The 21,972-nt window shown below is 45.3% G+C and overlaps 1 long non-coding RNA gene across 5 annotated transcripts; it reads left to right on the top strand.

The window, feature by feature from the left end:
• The first annotated feature begins 6,319 nt into the window (after positions 1-6,319).
• On the top strand, positions 6,320-21,887 carry LOC118176920. Of its 5 annotated transcripts, XR_004755573.1 has the most exons (6): positions 6,320-6,479; positions 7,287-7,485; positions 11,657-11,771; positions 19,919-19,964; positions 21,248-21,338; positions 21,813-21,882. It is a non-coding gene; the product is annotated as an uncharacterized LOC118176920 (long non-coding RNA). The 5 variants fall into 5 exon arrangements; XR_004755575.1 differs by lacking the exon at positions 21,248-21,338 and having other exon boundaries at positions 21,813-21,887; XR_004755572.1 differs by having other exon boundaries at positions 21,248-21,881.
• Positions 21,888-21,972: the final 85 nt, after the last annotated feature.

The raw sequence follows: 21,972 nt of genomic DNA, 5'->3' as shown, positions 1-21,972 counted from the left end.
TGCTCACCCAGAGAAAAGATGGATCCATGCTGGCTAGCTGAGGGGACAGGAGATTGCCAGCAGATCTTACTTGTGGGGTAGGTGTGCTCTTTTCTTGCATTAATTAGAGAAAAGGATGATTGATCTGGAAACCTCTGCGGAACCCAGGTGTCGCTGCTTCCTTAGCCAAGAGTTTGTGGCCAAGAGATGACTGTGCAGAGCTTGGATCCTCTGTGCTCCTGGGAGTTTGTGCCCTGTTCCGAGAGGAGGAGGCAGAGCCTCCCACCACAGCCGGAGCAGTGGGTGCAGGAAGTCGTTGCTAGACCTAATCAGGCAAGGAAAAGCTTTGGAGCATATGGACCCCAATGTGTGGTCCAAGCACAACAGCTTGGTGAGTGTCCTGCAGGGAGACTTTTACCAGCACTGCAACAACAATTCATCACTGCCTGAAGGTTTGATGGGTCTGGTGCTCCTTGTCTTAATTGACCTCGGCTGGAGACCTGCGTTTCAGTCCAGCTTAGTCACAAAGGACTTGGGCTGTACTTGGGCCTTAAAGAGGATATTTATCAGGAAATCACATGATTAATGGAAGCGAGTGATGTCTGCTTGAGAGTGGCCAGGAACTGAATTAACAGAGCAGGGATTTTGGCAGGTGTGAAGTGCTGGCAGAGCCGAGACTGATGTCTGGGGAGACAGAGCACCCCGAGCCTCAATGGGGTGCAGCCACTGTCCTGAGGGCAGCTGGCGGAACAGGGGGTGCCAGAATCTGAGCTTGTGTTTGGGTAAAAGCAAGGGTTCAAATTATTAACCCATCACACAGCAGTACCAAAACTGGGATTGCTCTGTGTCCTCTTGGAAAGGGTAAATGTAAAGAGGAAGCTGATATCCCCAAGTAAATGGTGATAGAGGGGGAAGAATAAATGAATAAATAGCCAGAAATCATCCAAGGCTTTCTTGCCTGTTTTTTTCCCCCACTCTTATTTCTTTTTCCCTCCATGTCAACACCAAACAAGACAGGACTAAAATTAATGGGGAAAGCAGCAATTAGCAAATTAGGTTAGCGGCATGTTGCAGTGTGCCATGTCTGCCAGGTGTGAGGGGCTCTGGCAGTATATTTATTAATGGCTGTCAGAAAAGTGACACTTTGATGAATGAAGCTGGGTAATCGGCACCCTCCGACAGCGAGCACTGAGAGGCCTCAACATGCTAAACTGCAAAATCAAACCTTTTTGAACCCCCATACAAAAATACAACAACAGAAATCGCTGTGAGAGGAGTGTTTTTCCATCAGGAATTGGAGTTTTTGTTCTCCTCTAACTGTGTCTTTTCTGTAACTCGCTGGGAAGGAGTTGTCAGCTTGGAAGGTTTTCCCTTTCCTTGGAATATGGGACTCGAGAATTTATAAATGTTGGCAGCTTAAAAACGTGTATCTAAATGTGTATGTTTTGGGTGTATCAGTTAGCTCTGTCAAAGGCTGTGCTCATGCTTTTGGGAGCTTTGCCATTTACACGTGATGGCATCAAGAATCCATAAGCTGAGCTCATGAGCCAGCCCCCTGCGTCAGGTATTAGCGTCTCTTGTCTGGTGATCAGCAATGGTGCTGCTCCTCGGTGATAACACCGATGTGCAACATCTAGGAGCCCAGATGCCTACAGAGAGAACATGCAAAGATCTGCAAGGGGAAACATGTCTCACACAGTTGCACCAGCAGCAGCCTGGCACGCTGATGTTGCCACTCTTGATAACTTCAGACGTGAGCGAGTACCTTGTGATGAAGATGTGTGTGCTGTGGGAAAACAGCCACCACAGTGGCCATTTGGGAGCGTGGCTATAGCGCACGTGGCAGGCTTGGCTCCTCAGGGCAAAGCTGGTCTGTAAATGGGGATTCCAAACTCTTGGCTGACATGAAGTGAGTTTAAGGGAAGAGTTTCTTTAGAAAAAAATGTTTTGGTACTGAAGCTCTTGGGCAGATCAGTCTAGCTGCTGGGGTAGCATCTGGATAAAAGATTGCTCTGCAAAATGCAGCAGTACACGGAATTTTTTTTCCAAGTTTTCAGACTATGCGTTGCATGCTGGAGGTAACTTTTGTGCAGTGTTTCAATAGCTCAGCACAGAGCTGCCCAAATCCCCCAATTCCACAGAGAAATTGAATCCATTTTTACAAAGTCCTGGTTCTGGGTTTGGCCAGCTAAAAGGGCCGTGTATGTTTTGATTAAAAACATGAGAATAAATGTAAATCATATCCCAGGCATTCATCTGGTCTTCTAGTTGGAAATGAAGCTGAGTGATCTTTCTGGAGTTACTCACTGGGATCTGTGGGCTTGTAAAATTTGGATTGGCACTTGAAGCAAATTTGAAATTGTTCTCTTATGCTTTAATAATTGTATTTAGTTTCCTAATTTGGCCGGTGAGTTTATCAGAAGATAATGGAACTTTTAAAAGTATACTCTGTCCAGACTGCAGGAAATATTTTAAAATAAACTTTCTTTCTGAAACTTTACTCTGTTTTCATGCTCTCTCATGAAAGCCGTCTGTCTGCCCAGATCCAACCTGCAGAGGTGCACGTTCCTAAACCAAACAGCTCCTGAATGAAACCAGGTCACTCCCTGTACACGGTGGAAGTCAACACTTTCCTGCCAAGAACAACCAGCAGTGTGTGGGTGCAGCTGGCTGCGTGGGTCAGCTCCTGCTGCCAGCCGGCGTGCCCACCTGCACCCTATGTGTGGGTGCAAAAAGTCACTTGTGAGCAGTTGCAGGGAGCAGAAGGAATGGATCTCAAGTCCCTTTTGTTTCTTAATTCAATTTTAGCTGTTACTAAAGTTGAGAGTCTTGTTTTCTTGTACACCAATCTGGCAGCAGGAGATCGGTGGCTTGCTTTGCACCAACTATCCCAGCTGGCAACCTGCAAGGCGCGAGCCGTGGGCTTGGAGCCCCTCGCTGGCTGCTGTTCTTGGGCAGGCAGTGCCCGTGCTCCAGCAACGCCTGGCCGAGCTGCCCCGAGCAGCTTGGGTCCCACGTGGCCTCACGCGCCGTGGTTTCAGGTGCCGGCGAGCTTTCCTGCTGTTTGCAGTTGGCTTCCAGGAAGCGAGCGTGGTTGCAGTTGTGGTGAGGTTTAACCCGACTCCTAGAGTTCTCGTAGGTGGTTCCTGAGCTCTGGGTAAGTCCTCTTCTCTGGTTTCACTGGTAGTGCGGGGAAGTTTATGGGTCTGTTGCAGACCTGTAAACTCAGGTTTCCCAGGTCCCACATTAGCATGTTAACTACCGGGGCTGTTTTTCCCACTCACCCTAGCTGTTTTCCTCCCTGGTTTAAAGAGGATTTGCTGCTCTTCATGTTCTCCATTTTATGAATTTGCAAAGACTTCTGCTGCTGTGAAAGCCAAAGATTTTTTCCACTTCTTTTGGTGCTTATGGTTTACATTTACTTCCATTGACTTGTACAGGTGTCAGCAAGGGGAAGACCTCTGACTTTCCACTTGGTCCATAGCACGACTGGGAAGCCCCCAGCTCCAGCAATCAATCACACTGCATTGATAGCAGCTCAAGAAGTAAGCAGAGATAAATGACTTGTCCAGACTGACTTTGTCTTGGCTTTAAAAGGGGAAACACTGCTTAGAGCTCCCTCTGTGTGTGCCAGGAGGGTGCCTTTACCCACTGCTCGCTTTGGCTCTGCTGCAGAAAAGGTCTGTTAGCATCAGCACTGCGGCTCTTCACCGGGCTCCAGCCATCCCTGCCCACGTGAAGATGAGCATTTGTCCATGGTTGTGCTTGGTATCCACCTGCACAAGCTGTTTTCTGTTTTCTTGTTGCTGTCAGCTCAGTAGTGCTGTCATTTTCCAGACACATGGTGTGTAATTAATGAGAATGTCATTCCCGAGTTGTTTTCAAAGACTAGATTGAGCATGTGAGAAATATTTCACTCAATGCCTTAGGATTTCTTCCCCCACCCTGGCCTTTTATTTTATTTTATTTTTTAATTAAGAAAACAATTGTCTTAGTTGCTTGGTTTGGGGATACTTCAGGAGGGAAATAAGCTGTACTTATGTTTCAAGGACATGGCCGCATCATAAAGCCACAGAGCAGGGGTTTGCGTGCTGCTGACCAGGGGCAGTGGCGTGCTTGGGGCAGGACAAGGCAGGTTGGCTCGTCCCAAATCGTGGCAGCCCCAGCAGGCTGTGTGCTGTGAGCGTGGTTTCCTCATGATGGCCTCCAGGGGCAGTGGTTGCATGTGCCGTGGGTCCGATCCTGCCCCCTGGGGCTGCGGGGACGCAGTGAGTCCTGCCGGCCCCCTCACTGCCCCTCGGGGCTGGCTGGGCTGGGCAGAGGTGTTGGCCTGGGTATCCGTATTTTATTAGGCCTGTTGTTTCTTTCATGGGGGCAATAAGTCTGCTTTATGGGAGACCCTGCGTGACTTTGTACAGAGCTCAGAGATTGGTTTTAGCCACCTTTGCTCCCCAGTGTGATGCTGTCCCAAAGGCTGGATGAGAGTGCCCAGGCGCAGGATCCAGTGATGCACGGCGTGCAGCTGCACCACGGGGCTGCGGCAAGGGCATCTTCCTCAGGTTCTTCCTAAGAGCTGGGTTTGCGGCTCATTCAGGGAAGTTCTCTGCCGTTCTCCTGAGCGAACACCTCCAAGTGTCTCCGCTGTGCCTTATATTGCTCTATAATTTTATTTTGCTATTTGTGAAAAGGAGGGATGAAGGGAAGGACTCTCAGGCAGCAAACGCTTCTCTTAACTCCTTTCTGCCTCAGTTGGCTAAAGCAATGTTCCCTGCCCTGATCGTGCCCCCAGGCACTCCAGCAGTGCTTTGCAACAAGGCCCCCTGCAGAGCTCGGGTCTTAAGGGCTGGCCAAGGCTTTGCTACATGTTGGTGTCGTGGATCCATGCTTCTGGGCTGCTGCCTTTGTCAGGGGACGTGGCACACACTGCCTCTATGTACTGTGTGGGTTCATGGTTTTATTCTTATTTTTTAATCTTTTTTATCATTATTTTTCTGAGAGAGTGAATGTTGGAAAGCAATGAAGTGGTTGCTTCACTGAATATTCTGAGCATTGCAATTATTTCATTCCCAATGATCTGCAGGTGCCTCTTGGGTGGGTGAGATTCATGCAAAGCTGAGCGTGTGAACATGTCCACGTCGCCTGTGATATACGGAGCTGTGGTGCTGCAGCTGCCATTAGTGTTAATGGGCTAAAACCCTTCACATCAAGCTGAGAATATACTCCTGCTAATTGTGTACCAGCCCTCCCCTAGGACTTTCATGAGAATGATGCATCTGAGGAGAGGCGCTTCCAGTGATACAGTGCTTTGGGGTAAATAAATAAGGGGCTAAAGTTAGATGCTGGTTCAGCACCAGCATTATAACACTGGGAAATCAGGTAACAGCGATGCCAACCCCTTTATCCTCTTGGTCCTGGCCTGGTCCACTGCTGCACGGTACCATCTTCAGAGCCATACATCACCCCTCCGCCTCACCTTGTTGATGTATGATGCCCATAGATCCTTATAGCGGGAGTGCTCTCTGATGTATTGCGCCAATACATCATGGACAGGGTTCGCCCAGGTGATGTATTAGTGCCCTGAGAATGTATTACTCAAACGCTGGTATTGTTCAGGGATAAAGCCAAGCCGAGGAGTGGATTCAATTTAATTACAGTGCAAATGATATCCCAGTGCCAGGAGCACTTTGGTGCTGAGATGCTGGCACCCCGTGGAAATATGAGCTGTGGCTCTGGTGCTGCTGAGTCACACCACAGTGCGCCAGGAGAGGAGGTGCCTTGTTTTAAAGGAATGGTCATTTTTCAGAGAAATATAGGAGGACAGTTTTTGAGAACTTGTTATTGGAAGGATGATTTCGTAAGAAAGTTGGTGAGCTGATTCTGTAGTTTCCTTGGGATGTCTTATGAAGATACCTTTAAAAATGAGAAAGAGGGGGAGAGAGAGAGAGGTAGAAAACACTCAGACCGTAAAACACTCAGACCATTAAACACAACCTTGATTATCATCAGTGGGAAACTGCCAGGTGATAGAAACAAAGAGCAGCTTTGTAAGGAATCCAGAAGTGAGAAAGTAGTTCCTGTGAAAATGCACTTTGGGTGCCTGTCTCTGGTTTCCTATCCCTTCCTTGTTGCTCTTTTTTATATCTTTATCTGTTGCACAATATTGAAACAAAAATGTACATCAGCTTTACTTTAAAATCAGCTTTACTCCCAAATAAGCCCCTATTAGATTGTCCCCTTGTCCTGGATTTTTTTGATAAGGGAAAGACTTATGTGGGTGTTATCTGGGTGTCACAGGACAGCGTGCCCTAACCCTTCTGGTTTTGTAATATTCTGGGTTACAACAGCAGGTCCTCTGGGAACACATGGAACTTGGGAATGAAGGTGACATTTAAGAAATGATCGGTTTAGTGCTCCACATCTATTATGTTCCTGTGAAGGCTCAGAATGTGTCACTTTGACTTCAACAAGGAACGAAAATGGCTTCTCTTTGGCTACAAAAGGTAAAATCTTGCTTCCCCTGAAGTCAAGAAGATCTCTGTGTAGTCAGAATTTGACCCAGTCTCTTCCAGGAGAGTTTCTGATCACTGTCTATCTAGACAATCAAGTATCTAGGGATATTTTGTTGTTCTTTTAGAAAAATGTTTATGTAGAGCCAGGGGTAGCAAGGTGGCAGCAATACTTGGCTCATGTTCAGTGTTTTTAGATCTATAAATCCAGGCATTTTCCAAGCAAGGTAAATATAGATTTGCAGATGAGAAACTTGCAGCACGAACAGATAGTGACTTGTGCAAGGTCACATAGCAAGCTGGTGGCAGGGCTTGGAAGAGAAGCCAGTCAGTCTGACACACTCCTCCCCTGGCATCCCTGTCATTATTTCACTTCTATTATTATCTTATTTGCTCCACTGTTTCAAATCAGACCTGCCCCTACCTTCCTATTGTTCATGGCTCTGAGGCTGTAATTTTTGGTGCTCTATAATGGAGATAAAATATCTTTTTTTATTATTTTTTATTTGCTATTAGTTTCACTGTTGATAACTCTGAAATGCTGATTTTTCATTATTTTTTTGGCACAGAATGTGGAAGGCTCAGTCTGATGCACAGGTACAGTGGATGCTCCCGAGAAGTCCCGAGACTTCTTTGCCTGGCATTACAAAGGTCCCTCTCCTGCTCCTTGACTGTCCTTCCCTGTCACAGCTGTACCATCAAGTAAAACAACACGGGTACCCTTCTGTTAGTTTGATGCTTAAAATGCCAAAGAGAAGTGCTGTGGCCCAGGACAGCAGGAATTTATACTGCCTTTCTCAGATTCCGGGCTTGGTGTCTTTGGAGAAGAGCATGCAGTGCTCCTGAGTACGTTCCTTCAGGGCTAGTCCTCTCCATGCTCCAGGAAACCCATTGGTGTCCCCGTCCATGAACGACCCTAGAAGCTGTTCATCCCTTCAGAGCTGCGTTGGCTCCTTCTGTGCCTGGTTTGTTGCCACACTACTCCTCCATGGGGCCTATGGTTCGTAGTCATCCCTGTCATCCTGTGATAACTGTTGTAAAAGTTTCTATAAATAGAATTTCCTCCTGTCCAAGTCTTTTTGCTAACTCAGCTCTTTTATTTTTAACGGAAAGTCACGTTGATGCTAAGCAGAAATATATTTATTTTTTTTTTTTCAAATCTCTCTATTAAACATAAAAAGATGCTGTGTCTGAGTAAAAAAGAAAGGTGCCCCTTAGATATTTTTAACACTTCCAAAAATAGTCTCAAGTCTGTGACAAAGATTATTGGGTGGGAATAGTTGTGGACAGCAATTCTGCAGTGGGAAGGATCGTGCCTCCTCGTGCTTCTGGCTGGGACCTTCAAGGAGGGAGAGCAGTGGGACAGAGACCTCTAAAAGGAATTAACCGAGGGCTGCTCTTTAGAAGGCAAAGCAGCAGCACTGCCCAAATAGTTCTGCTGGTGATCTCATGTCTTTCTTGGGCTTGTGACTGCCCTCGAGGCTGGGATCCCATTTCTGGAACTGAGTCTGTGCTGGAGATCTGCAGCCCCACTGCGAGAGCCACTGCTGTGCAGCAAAGGGGTGACGGGAAAAGGCAGTGAGTTCTCCGACTGGTATTTTGGAGTATAAAGAGAGCAGGAGGGGGAATGCTAATTTTGCCTTGTAAGCACAATTGATATTTGACTTGAAAAAAAATTAAGACTGGGCTATTGTTTCTGCCCTGCACCCTTTGGGTCAGAGCACAGCCATATAAGCAGTTGATGCAGCCTCCAGCACAACTGGGGAGGCAGAAAATTTGGAGAGGGAAGCAGATGGGAGTGGGGCTCTCCAAGGAGATATGTTTTACAAGGTTCCCAACACTTTTTCCTTCTCCCCCATAGCGGGGGCTTTTGTTTCCTTGCTCGTGGCAAATGCCAAATCAACTTCTTGTGTGTTCATGCCCAGCGAGAGGAGAGAGGTCTCCAGAGAACTTGTGAAAATTAAAAAAGATAAACTGATTATTATTGAAATTGCAAATATTAAATTGGTGACTGCTGAACAGCTTATAAGGAGAAGAAAAGAGAGCATTAAAAAACAGAGGGAGATCTTCTATTGTTTGCAGTTAAGAGAAAAAAATAGAATCAGAGGCAGCAAATATTAGCATGCTTCAACCCCAAAGTGACTGGTTAGCTATGCTAAAGCAGCCCACATTTGTGTGCAAGCTCAGTGCTTAATGTAGGTGAATTGCTGACCATGCGACCGTAGGGTTTTTCAGAGGGGCACAGGCAGTTTTGATCTCCCGGATGGCAAGGCACAAGAGGTATTTTTTTTCTCAGACTTCATTGGTTCTCGTAGCAGAAACAGGACTAGGCAATGGATTACAGTTCTTACTTCTCCAGTAAATATCATGCATGTCCTCAAGAAAACTGATTTATGGCTTTCAGCCATGATTCCTCACCTGTAAAATTGGAAAAAATACTTCCTTAGTGCCCCATTTATTTATATGGTTATCTCTTCCTATCTGGTACTGTGCTCAGTGCAGCGACAGCTCATTCCTTCCTCGGCGCTCTGTACAACAGCTTATATTGCAGCAATCCTTATAACTATCAGTAAAATAAAATTACCGGGAACAGACATAACCCGTGTGAAACGCTGGTGCTCGAATCTGAATGTACAGCTCGCCTGGGCTGTCCTCAGCCTGTAGCTGTCAGCCTGCACCGGCGCCTGTCGGGGCGAGTGATGGATTAACACCCGGGTAATGATCCGGGCCCTCTCCGGCAGCGCTGCCCCAGCACCTCCAGGTACGCAGAGAAGGGGGATGTGTGGCATCGTCTCCCCTGATAACGTGGGGCTTGGCAACTGGAGAACACAATGTTTGTTAACCCATTTCAGTGTGCTTAAATAGGTGGACCCTGCGAAATGCAGGCCGGAGAGAGGAGCGTCTGGTTTAATTTGTTTTAGTTTTTAATCCTAGGGTGCGCTTTGGCAGCAGCATGTGAAACTTGCGAGCTGAAAGGCTTTGCACTCTGTTTTATTTCAGACGATGTTGGTGAGGGATCGGCTGGGTTCACTGGACTCCACAAGGTACATTTGTTTATGGATGAAGCCATGCAGATGGGGATCAAAGGTTGTGCATAGCTGCTGTAGAGCACACTGGGGCTGAGAGAGGTCAGGCACTGGAGATTAATTTCTTGGCTGGTTAGAGCCAAGGTTTAATAGCAGGCTTGGAGAGGACAGTGATTGAGTTCACTGCTAGCAGAACCTATAGCTCAGGTCAAGTGAAAGGAAGGAGCTAAGGGGCTCAGTGCTGCCGGAGGAAGCCTAATGGCTTAACAATATGGGGCCTCCACAAGACGTATGAGAGCTGGTGCCGGCGGCGAGCCCCACGCCGTGGTGCTGGGGCTGGGGGCAGCGAGGGCACAGCCCTGGCTGCTGCCTGGTGGGGCGAGGCGGGCACGCGGCGGAAGCCTTGGTAATTCTGGAAGCGGACAAGAAAGGATGGAAAACATCAGTGTTTTCTAAATAGGGAAAATAGTGTGTTTGAGCTGCAACGGAGGGGATGTGCTTACTGTTTTTGAGTTGCATGCTTCAGCAAACCCATGTAGATATCAGATTTCCCAGGGTCAGGGCTGGGTGACCTATTTTGGCTAAATCAAGAACTGATTTTGAAGCTGAAATTATATTCTGCTCTGACTTTTTTCAAGCTACTGTGCCATTATACTTCAATTTCTAAGTTTTCCGTTTTTTTTTTCAGTTGTGTCCTTTATTTAAGTAATCTATATAATTGCATCTAAATACTGTGTGATTTTTCTCTCTGCCTTCACAAATGCTTTTGGTTTTATATATATATAAATATAAACAAAATGTATTTATTTATCCATTCATGCTATGTATTACGAAAATTATGCCAGGAGAATTTGCTTTGAGCTCTCACATTTTATTCTGAATAAGGCTGAATATTGCTGTAAATAAATCATGCAATGTAAAGGATTTGTCAAATGATTTTAGGTTGATCATCCTGGTGGAAGGAGCCTGGCTGCGTGCAGAAGAGACTTGGTGTCAGTGGTACCCCCAGTGCTAAGGACCCCAGATCAAAATCTGCGTGCAGTAAATTTGCCTTTCATTGGTGATTTGTTCCGGAGTTCCCAGGGGACAAGAAAAGCTGGAGAGTGCAGCAGGCAGGACATGACCACGGTGCTCGTAGCACTACCAGGGTACGTCTCGGCTATGCAGAAAGCAGCAGCGTGCCCCCTCTTTGGAAATTCCTCATTCTGTGGCTTGGAGTAAAGTATTTATTGGATTTCCTATCAAAACGCTTTCCTAACTAGTCCTGCCTTAAATCTCTTCCTTGGAAGTGACCTGGCTCACATGAAGTTTTGCTCACCTTGGTGTGCTTTTCTCCAAGGAAGGCAGCAGAAACAGCACCAAATGTGAACAGAGCGACATGGATTTTCTGGTTAGGCACAGATGGGATTCCCCTTCCAGAGTGATCTTACGTTGTCTCCATTCTTTAAACTCACTAGAAAAGCTATTGCCACGACTCTGCAGTGTCTCCTGTTAGTTATTTCACCCTTTTAGAAGTAAGCACTTGTTGAGTCACAGAGAATTACCTGATCACGTAGAGATTAGGATCCTGGCTAGAGGTTTGGACCTCTGCTTCAGAGCAATTGGAGAGGGGTCTTTCACATCTCGTGCAGTTGTTGGGATGAATTCATGGTGACTTGCAGATCTCTGATGACATTCTTCTGAAATGTTTCTGGTTTTGCCATCATGTAAAGTGAGAAAAACATATAAATATTTTTCTTTTCTTTTGTTTGAAGGCTGTTTTCTTGTCCAGTTCAAATTAAAATGATACAAGAAGGAGCTTAGATGCTTGCTTGGAAGCTATTTATGAAACATTTTTAGGTTTTGCCTTCTACAGAAAGAAATTTTTGAGAGGATTTTTAATCTTGTGAATCAAAGCTTGAATCAGTCTCTAAATTGGTCTGCAGCAATGGAAGGGGCAAAGTATCCCAGGTTTTATGCTGCAGGCTTCCTTCTTCTCGAGAGCACCCTGCAGTAGCTGCTATCACAGGCAGGACAGCAACATTGATTGAGCCAGGTCCGCTCAGTGCAAGCTCTGATTTTGGTGGTTTTCAGTGGCATGACATCTTTAATATATGTGCTTTTTTTTTTTTTTTTTTTTTTTTTTTTTTTTTTATCTTTTTCCAGAGCCTTTATGTTCCAGCTGACTTTCTCTAACAGAGCAACCAATGTGCTTTTTCACCACAACGAACTGAAGCACGAGTTCATTGGGGCTGAAGGAAAACTGTCTCAGAGACAAAAGGTATGCTGCTTCTCTGGTTTGCCGGCTATACGCCCAATCTGAAATCTGTGGAGAGTTAGTCTGCCTTGGGTTTTTCACTTTTTGCTCACCCTCTGTAGGCATTACCAAGTTGTTTGTGCTTTCGGCTCTGATTTTTTTTTTCCTTTGGGGAAAAACCTACACAATGATTCTGCACACTCCAGATGCTGACAGTCCCTGACCTGAGTCCCATGAAAACAACACCCAGCCCGTGCTCCTTGAATGCTGTTTGAGAACTGCATCCCTCTGTAGGGTAATACAGTTATGGTGGCATTTTAGAAAATCATATCGTGTCAGGAAGAAAATTCAGTACAGCTGTAAGTTTACCAATAAAACTGCAGAGAACAGTGCTGCTCTGGAAAGTCAGAGCCCTACTTGTGCACGAGCCTGATGTTATTGAAAGATGGAGACAAGCAACTTGCCGATTTTACTGCTAAACTGCCCCTTCTCAAACCAAAATCAGCCCAGTTTTATCCTTTTTTTAACCCCGTCTCAGTCAAGTTTCTATTTAATCTGACATGTGTAGCACTGGCAGCCTCTACCAAGCAGGGTAGCATTGTACAGGATGGAATCGACACTTCTAAAAAACTTTCTTTCATTGCCCCATGGATGGCTGTGTATGTTCTCCCCCAGCCTGCACCACCCAGTTTCATAAGCAGGACCCCAAGTCTGGGATTTAGCCCCTCCATCTAAGTTTCTGGCCGTATGAGCTGATGCATTAAGGTGCTTTCCTGCAAATTCTCCTCTAATTGCTCCAAGCACTGTGGCGCAGAAATCCAGTTGGTAAACTCTGCAGCTCGTGGACAACTTTTCTTGCCAACCATGCATTACGAAGGGCTAATTGTAAAAGTGGTGCACCTGCTGGCTCCCTTGGTGGCTGGAGCCAACAGGAAAAAAATAGTAATTTATTAATGATCGAGTCACAAATAGTAATGAAAACAATAGGAGCATCTGAAGGAAGCACTGCCGGGGGCAGAGGTGCAGGTGCTCTGTGCCCTGAGCAGGCTTGTCGGCATTTTTATAAAGCTACTTTACAGCCCTTATCAATTTCCTACTGCTTTCTGTGTACCCCCTGCCCCTTTGCAAATGTTTTGCCTGCACAACAGGCTCAGCATTTCTTGTTGTAAGTGATAAAATAGCTGTCACCCTGCAGAGGGAGAAAAGAGGCAAAAAAAAAGTTAGGTCCAGAAAAACAACGCAGAGGAACGCATTTCACAGCAAACAAATGAGTGCTAATGAAGCCGCTGAGTCGGCACAGGGAGAGCGATGAAGGGATCGGAGCTGAGGAATGCGAAAAGATCGGGGGTAAGAAATGCTGGAGGGCAGGAGAGGCTCCTGCCTTAACCTGAAGCACTGCTTTGTGCCAGGCCTTGGGTTTCGAAGGTGACTGGCATGTACACACCTCAGCCAACGCCATCCGTGAGGGGTTTTGGATCTAGTGCAGGTCTCTGAAAATCCCAGCCATAATTTTAAATAACTACATTGCATTGGCAAGCCCAAGACTTTTGCTTTCTTAGCAGGCAGCGCAGAAGGCACATGAGCATTGCCAGCTTTGACAACCTCCTTGTACCAGTTGAGTGTTTTAAGGAGTCATAAGACATGGTCATGCTGTCTCTCAAAATACAGTGTCTCTTCAAATGTGGGAATAGTATAAATGATGTGCATAAATGGATGTAAGATCCTTGATAAAACAGCATTCACCATAGCGGCGCAGCGGTGCCTGTGAAACCTGGTGGCTGATTGCTGAAGGACCAAAAAGGCCCTGAGGTCTGCTAATATTGCAGCTTTGGTAAGCTTGCGATGAAGGAAAGCTGAACTAAGTGGAGAATTCTTGCACTACCATGGTTTAAGTGCTTGTACGTGAACATTTACCACGTCTTAGCTGGGATTTGGGAACTTTTTACACTGTGGGAACTTGCTAGTGTGTGCCTGAGCCCATGAACTGCTCAATGTAGTCTGGAGGTCTAACAACTCTTAGTTCTCCGAATGCTGCAGGTTTAGATCTCACAGCAGAAAGGACCCAAACTGAGGTCAGACTGAGTCTGTACCAAATCCGCGTGGGTCCCATCGGAGCATTAAATGCAGGGCATGGGTTTTAGTCAGCCATCAGGGCAGTGAGCACAGAGCACTCACAATACCCAGCCAGTGAGCGTGGTGTGCCAACGCCTCCCAGCATTTACTGCCTGCTCTAGGTTCCAGAGGGCAAGAGGTGCCCTGCCTCTAACGTGGTTTCAGTAGAGAGAGGGGAAAATAAATAAATATTTAGCTCTGTAAGAGAAAAAATAACATGCAACCCCTTCAACAGGCCAGATGCAATCCTCCCCATAGCTGAGTTGCTGAGCCTACAGGGTGTTAAGTCGAAAAACCCAAAGTATCATAGTGCTCTGCATCAAATGGGGAGTTGCTGTGCCTCCTTTGTTGTTGTTGCTACTGTGCCTGTGTACAGTACTTTCAAGTACTAAAAAAAAAAATGCATTTTTTTCTTTTCCTTCGCTTCTCTCATTCTCTCTTTCCTTTCATACACCCCCAAATCCCAAACCATCACACAAATGTCAGCAAGTTCTGAGACCGACTGAAAGCACACAGTTATTTGCTGTAGGGACGAAGCTTCAGATTTTAAAGCTTTTATTTTATTTATTTATTTTTAATCCATAGGACCTAGGAAACCAGGAAATGTCTCCTGAAATTCTTGTGAATTAACTTGAATTCAGGAGGTCTGTATTATAAGAACTGTGCCTTGTCCTGTGAAAGCAGCACTAAGAACGAGCAGTTGGCAATGCTAATTATTGCCCAGTAATTTGAGGGGACCTGCATAAAGTGTGGACGTGCTAACACATCTATGATGGCATGCAGCATGATACATGAGGAAAGGTGAAGGCAAGGCTCATATATCCCCATAACATTGAAGGCATATTCCCCTTTCTAATAACTTACACAGTCACCATTTGCTGTCTGCAAAATTAACCTCTTGTCTCCTCCAGCCTGCTTATTGGGTGCATAGATATAGGATTTAAAGCTTCTCTGTTGAAAAATGTCCCTGCAAAGCTGTCCATCAGAACTCCCGGTGCTTTCTGGAGAGTGTTATTAATAAAGTTCTCCATAGCAGAAATGGGACCCTTTTAGAACTCAGATAAGGTTTTTTTCCCTGTTAACCAGCTGGGCTGTTTGGCTGTAGACAAATGCAGTGATGAATGACGGGTCAAGGATGGAGCAGGCTGATTTCTCTCCAAGCTTGACCTTGTCTCTGGTCCGACATCTGAAATGACAGGTGCATTAAAAAGTTATTTATTTAGGGGAGCTGCGATGCGTCGTACCCTTTGCAAGGTAGCACCTGGTTTTGCAAGGGTGTTAGAATAAAGGCTGCTAGAGCCATCCCCTCTGTGTCTGTTGCCTCATGTACCACTTACCTTCTCCAAGCTGCTGCTCTGAGAGCAGGCAGAGAAGTGCTGTGCATTTGTCAGAGCACGGGAGATGCTCTGTGAACTGAAAGGAAAAAAGGAGCAGGGCCCGAGCATGCCAGCAGGCTGCTCCCGAGTGAATCGCCTGCCTTATCTGCAAATTGCCTGGCTGTGGAACAGCAGTAACCAACTCTGGAAATGCATCTGAAGGTTTATGGGCTGTTGAAGGTCCAATGTTGTGGATAAAATGCAGCGCTGAGGATTAAATGACTTCTGCTGTTCAGCTTCTTATGGCCTCAGTGCACTTGTGAGACTTTCTTTTTTGACACCTGGATTCTTTGTGGCTAGATTCACCATGGCTCACTTCAGTCTTCACTGTTGCTGAAACTAAAGCGACACTTCTGCTTTTTCCCTTCTCACTGCAGGACACATGGCTGGAACTGTAGCCAAGCTGCATCCCGTGAGCAGTCACTTCATTTTGGGGAGGTCAATTATTGCTGAATGGCGAGAGACCTCGGCCTAAATCTGTAGAAAAATGCAAGCAAAACCCGTAGTGCTTCTACTTTTGTCTGCCTGATGTTTCAGCAAGAAAGTAAGCTGCTTGTATTTTGAAGTCAAGAACTTTCTGTAGAAAAATAACATGGTTTATACACACTTGGTGGAGCATGGCCAAGTGGGGATGCAATGTCCTCCTAATAAGAGCTATGGCATGGATTTAATTGTAGACTAAATTTCATGGAAGAGACCATGTGCTCTGATTTCTCCATCCTTCTGGAGTACTGGTAGGGCTTAGGTTAGGGAACAGCACGGAAACATTAAGGAGCTGCCACTGGGCCACATCCTTAACCTGCCGACCTCAACAGAATTACAGCCGTCAACACCAGCTCTGAATATACCCGTCCCTTTTTTTGCCATATTTCCACCTTCCCCAAAATACCCTCTGAAACAATTGCAGCAGAGATTGTAAAATGCATGCAATAGTGTGTTTTGCATGGTGGGACTGGTGGAAGGGCTGGACGTTGGTACGGATCCCACAGACATTAACTTCAGTGTTGGGCTGCAGCCTTTTTGAGTGACTTTGCAAGCCCTTTCTAAGACTGTCCAATTAAAACTGATATGTGCAGTAAATGTGTAGTGTCTTCACAGTGTTTTATATTTCTGTTTCATATCGGGACTCTAGTGGTTGGGTCTAGTACATGGACGAAGCTTGCCTCAAGGCAGCATCTGCAGGGTTTTTTTTTTCAGAGGAATGAATGATCTGTGGTGTAATGAATGATTTTGTATAATACCAAAGAAAGAGAGTATCAGCTGTGCACTTCATATACAGTATTGATTGCAAGTACACTTGTTAATTTGTGTGATACAGGAAATTCCAGCCAAGGTTAGGAAGGCTATGCTCTGCAGTGTAGCTGTGACTCCTATTGCCTTCAAAGAGGTTTCGATTGGGTTGCAAAGAGCCAAAATTCATACTTGAATTATCCAGCTATGGAAGTGTGTTGTCACAGGCTCTTCTTCTTCTGGTATAATAATAATGGAAAATGGAGATGTCCTGTTCCTGTTTTGCTTCTGTTTAAAGGTTTGATCTTTACCATTTGGGGAGTTTTGGGGGAACAAAGGATGTGCGAAGGACCCGGGCTATATTCTCCTTGTAGAACAACAAAGAGAGGAGTTGGGCCGGGGGAGGGGAGGGAGAAGGTATGTTTTCCACCATGGCCTGTTTAAAACATTACGAGCTACCTCTCTTCCATCATGAGTCGTGGTTTAAAACTACTGCCCTGGGGCATAAAAATCAACTCCTAACAACTTCCAGTGGGACCACTATTCCATCAATGCTCCCATCAAATGTTGACTCCATGATTAATATTCACCCTCTTTCTTCGTTAATCATCAGTCTTCATTCATTTTTTTGTAACTTCCCGCTGACAGGGGTAGTGTTCGTAGAGCAGCTGGTAGGGGAAACAGAAAGAGCTGAACTGCTGTACACAAGCTGCGAAGGGAAAAAGCCACCTCAGTGCACTGTGTCAGCTCAAAATGATTCCTAAGGATGCAATTTTTTCCTACAAACCCTACAACCAGTGGGGCTGGATTTTCAATAGCCTTTGTGAGATGGAACCTCCAAACAATCGATGATTACCGTTGTGCTGCTTTACCTTGAGTGTCATAGCACCCCGTAATTTAGAGCAGGAACTCCAATGATGAGGAACAAACTGTCAGAATTTGGCTCATCACATAAAATCTGTATATGATGCTAAAATAGACAGTTTTGCAATTAACATTTGCATTGTAATTTGTGAATTGCAGGCCCGCTCCCAGCTTTGCCACAGCCTCCTTGAAGGACCTTGCATGTGAGACTGAATCTCCTCTTCGTTGTCCAACCTGTGAGCTGAGAATAGTCACTGCTTTTTCTCTTGTTCTGTCTCTCTGGGCAGCTGAAATCATCTGTTCTGCATCAGAGGGACTCTGTTGTCAAAGGTACTGTATAAAGATGTGTGTTCAGTGAGTACTGGGGTAGATACACACTCCTGAAATAGGTGATGCACGTTGATCTATTTTCAAGGAAGTGCTATGGCCACTTTTGCGATCCCTTTCAATGCTGGTGACTTCCTACAGAGGTCTGCAGGCTGCGTTCCCCAGGCTTAGAGTTTATCCCTTGAGATGCTTTGGAATGTGCTTCAATTTGTTTGATAGAAATGCTGAAAAAACTGCCTTACTATTGTGATCGTGGCAATATAAGCAATAAAGAAGCGTCAAAAAGAGAAATAGTTGAGCTGTAAAATCTAGAGCTTGGTTTGCTCTGCTCAGACACATCAGAAATTCTGTAGGAATCAACACTGAGGACAATGAATTGAACAGCAAAGTCAAGAGTCACAGGCCAGCCATGCTGGTGAGAGGAAGATCTGCGTATTATACCTGGTTTTGCAGTAAGTAGCTGGTACATGTGTGATCACTCCTTCGGTGTAGGCTGGCAGGATGCACAACTAATGGCCATTGCACTTCAGGTTGGTGGCAGCTGATGGGATTCTTCTGGGAGTCTGTCTTCTGCTTCTCCAAGGCAGAGGGACCTTCTCCCATCCCAGCTTTTCTTTTTTGTTTTCCTTCAGGGATGTCTTTATCGCACTGGCAGTTTTCTGCCTCTTTGCCATAGACTGCACACTTCTGGCAGCGGTGCTGTGCACAGGCTCAGGAGCTGTGCTGGAGGACGGAGCCCAGCTAGAGCTGGTTTCCCTGTTCTTCAGGCAACCAGGGGTAGTCGTTGGGTTGAGTAATGCTCAACATCCGCGCTGAAAAAAATCTGGCTGTGTAGCTGCGGTGTACATTGACTGGCAGTGAAAGCAAATGCCTATGTACTTCCAATTATGGCAGCATCTAATGCAACATTTTTGGGGGGGTAAAAAAAAAAAAAAGTGGCTATTGTATCCTTGACTTTGCAGAACAATACTGCCTTGCACACAGAGCTTGCACTTCTCTGCCTCTTTTCTGCTGGTTTTTTTTTTTTTTTTTTTTTTTTTTTTGGTGCATCTTTATAATTAAAGATAAGATTTATGGAAAATAACTTGCTCAGTGTAAACTGCATCTTTTGCAATACGGATAAAGAAATAATAGAATGTGGTAGAGATCTGGTGTCATCTGAGAAAGCGTGATAGATTCAGGAAAGGTCAAAATACAGACAGCAAAATGACAGACCTGCCGTGTAGGGCTGAAAAAGAGTCCACAGTAGCATTTGCTGCTTTGGTCAAAATGACACAAACTTTGCTGCAGAAAGAATTTAAGAATGCAGATCCGAAGGAATTTTGACTTTGAGATTTTTTAAGTATTTTAAATCCGAAAACTGAAGTTGTAAGAAAATGTTTGCATTATTATGCTGTATCTTTTTATGCTGCATCTTTTTTTCTACTCTTCTAGAGAGAATTCTGCAAAACATCAAAGGCCACTGCTGCAAGTACCTACAAGAATTCTCTCTTCATCTTCACAATATTTTCCCCTAAACTGAAATAACATTCTGTAGGCATTGCTTCATTTTTCTCTCCCATTTTCCACTTTGTTCTTTCACAAATATCTTCCCAAAACTTCCTCTACATTTTGAAATCCCATTTGGCATTAAGAGAAATGGAGCAGTAAAATAAGCAGATGAATAAATAAATAAAATTGAAATATTTAGATGCCATTCTGGATGAGGGGAAAGAGGGCAGGAGGCAGGACAGCAGTCACCTCACTGCATTTGTTGAAGAGACAGAAGAGGTATGAACCATATGCAGCGTTCACAACAATTATTTAAAATTGATGTGAGAAATTTTATATTATTAATTGTGAGCATTGAAAATTCAGTTTGGATGTTCGTTTTTTGTGTGTATGTGAAAACAAAGGTTTTGTATATTTTATATTATTTATTCCTGCTCTTTAACTAATTCTAGTTTAAATGTCATTATCAGAAGGTCTTCCTCTGAAAGCCTTTGCTTTCCTGACAGTTTAGTGTCTTAATATTTCCTGTTTTCACATCAAAACCAGACAATTCATCTGGTATCAGAGAGAGACTGGTCTTTTACTCTTTTTTAATTTTATTTACTGATTCAGGAGACAGAGTAAAAGGATACAGTGTTGCTGTAATCTCATCCACAGCCTGATTACACACCAGCAAGGTATCTAATTCATAGACTTCTTTTCTCTTATCTCCTCTCCCTCTCCTCTCCCTCTCCTCTCCCTCTCCTCTCCCTCTCCTCTCCTCTGAATTAGTGTGAAAAACTGCAGGAGCCTTCTAGGAATGTGAAAGTGGTTACAAGTAAATATTTTCACTTTTTACACAAACTTGGACCCGTATTTTGAAGGTGTTTTCCAAAATGTAGATTGCTAAAGGGATGGAGGCTCCTGTGCTGGTCACCATCCCTCTCCCGTTTATGCAGGAGATAAGCAAGTTTCACCCCATTGTTTTAGGGGGAGAAAAAATCACCAGGCAATTTGGACAATACAGCACCAATATCCTCATTACTGAGTGTTGTTTTTTGCTCTTTAAGCATGGTTTTGATTTAGAGCAATTTTTTCTTCTCTGCATCCCAGCAATTGAAAGCTGCCAGGGCATTACCTTCCTAAATCTGTATCTATCTTCAGCTGGGCACTCTGGTCCTGTTCTAGCATCTATGAGCCCAATGAATCCTCCTTTCTTTCCTTTTTACTTAGTCATCTTTGCCTCAGTTTCCCCAAGGAGAAAACCAGTAAGGCTCCATCTCTGCTGTGCAACGTGACCGAGGCTTAAAAGAGGAAAGGTTTGAAGGTGTTGATGCACCCGCACTTGAAAAATGCTGTGCCTTTTGTCCCACAGGAATAATGTAGAGTCATTTTAAATGGCTTAAACTCTTTCATCTTTCAGTGATGTCTATGATGGCTTTGCATTCTGCAAGCAATTGGAGTAGCAGTACATAGATAACTGAACTTACTTGTATGAGAGGTCCTTATCCCTTTAATTACTACAATAGTAGATCACATTTAATATTATTTTGGGGTAAGAAATAATGGTGGGAGCCTAGAGGAAAGTTTTATTGGATTGTCCTCCATTGCTGGAGCATTAACAGCCTGCATAGGAAAGGTCTCCAAAATGCAGTTTACCAGCTTGCTCAATATCAGATACAGCAGCCAATGCTAAAATAAAACAAACCTCAGCCGTTAGTAGCCATGCAATGGGAAGCACTGCCATTAGCTGAAGGGGCCAGTTCAGCTCTGTTGTACACAAGTGGCTGGGCCTTAGAGACTGCCAGTCGCTGGGCCCATTCCCTGATCCTTGCTGGGAAAGGAACCGTTCAGAGCTGGAAGTGCAGCACTGGAGTAAATCTGCTGCCACGCAACAAGTGGGCCAAACCAAATTATTTAGGGCTTCTGACCTCTCAACTGTGCAGGGTGGGTATGTAGGCTTACATTTAGATCTGCTTTAATGAGAGATTTTGTGGAGAACAATAATCTTTTCAATGCATGTGCTTAAATACCCAGTGAAAAGAAATGTACACTGAAGAGCAAGGTTAGGGCACTGAACGGGACCTCGGAGTCTCGTTGCACCCTGTCCTTGCAGTGCAGCCTCAGAGACCACCTTGCAGATGGCAGCTTCCACCTCGCGGTGCTGCTGGCAGGGCCGGCGCCTCGTGGCACCCTGGGCACTCCCAGGCAGGTAAGGCACACATGAAAGGGTCACAGAGGAGGAAACCTGCTCAAGTCAATGAAGATGATAAGTAGTAATGATTTTTTGGGGGTGTTTATTTTTTGAGTGCTGGGCTGTTCCCCACTAGACTTCTTAAGGAGGGGGGAAAGAAATCGCCCTGTATATACTTCCCTATCACTGGGAACTGTGAATACAGAAAACAACACATCAGTGCTCATCAGCAAGGGCAAGACCTTTATGTCAATGCTCATTTACAGAACAAATGCGCAGCGGTATCCTCCCTGGGGCTGTGAATATCCCCATTGTGCAAGTCCAGGAAGGGCTGTCGCCGGAGGTGGCTGGGAAACCTGGATTAGCATAAAGAGAGCCAACCCATTCCTTCCTCCTCACCAATCACACTTTTTCAGAAAAGCCAAATACTGTCTGAGCATCCCCACAGTATCAGCCTTCCTGCCTCTCTTTACAGTGACCTTTTTCCTCCAGGTGAGACAGCAAGAAGAGAGGTCTTGTCATGGCTACCGATGTGTATCACGGCTGCGCTCTTTGTAGAAGAACTGAGGATAGGCAGAAGCCAAAGGGCAGCGATCCCACCCAAGCTCCCTCTGCTCCTGCGGGGCCTGAGAGGACCCCACAGCACATCGGT

Source organism: Oxyura jamaicensis, chromosome 20 (assembly GCF_011077185.1).
Source record: "Oxyura jamaicensis isolate SHBP4307 breed ruddy duck chromosome 20, BPBGC_Ojam_1.0, whole genome shotgun sequence".
NCBI lineage: Eukaryota > Metazoa > Chordata > Aves > Anseriformes > Anatidae > Oxyura > Oxyura jamaicensis.
Note: the sequence above shows the minus strand (reverse complement) of the source record. Positions and strands in the feature narration are given on the sequence as shown.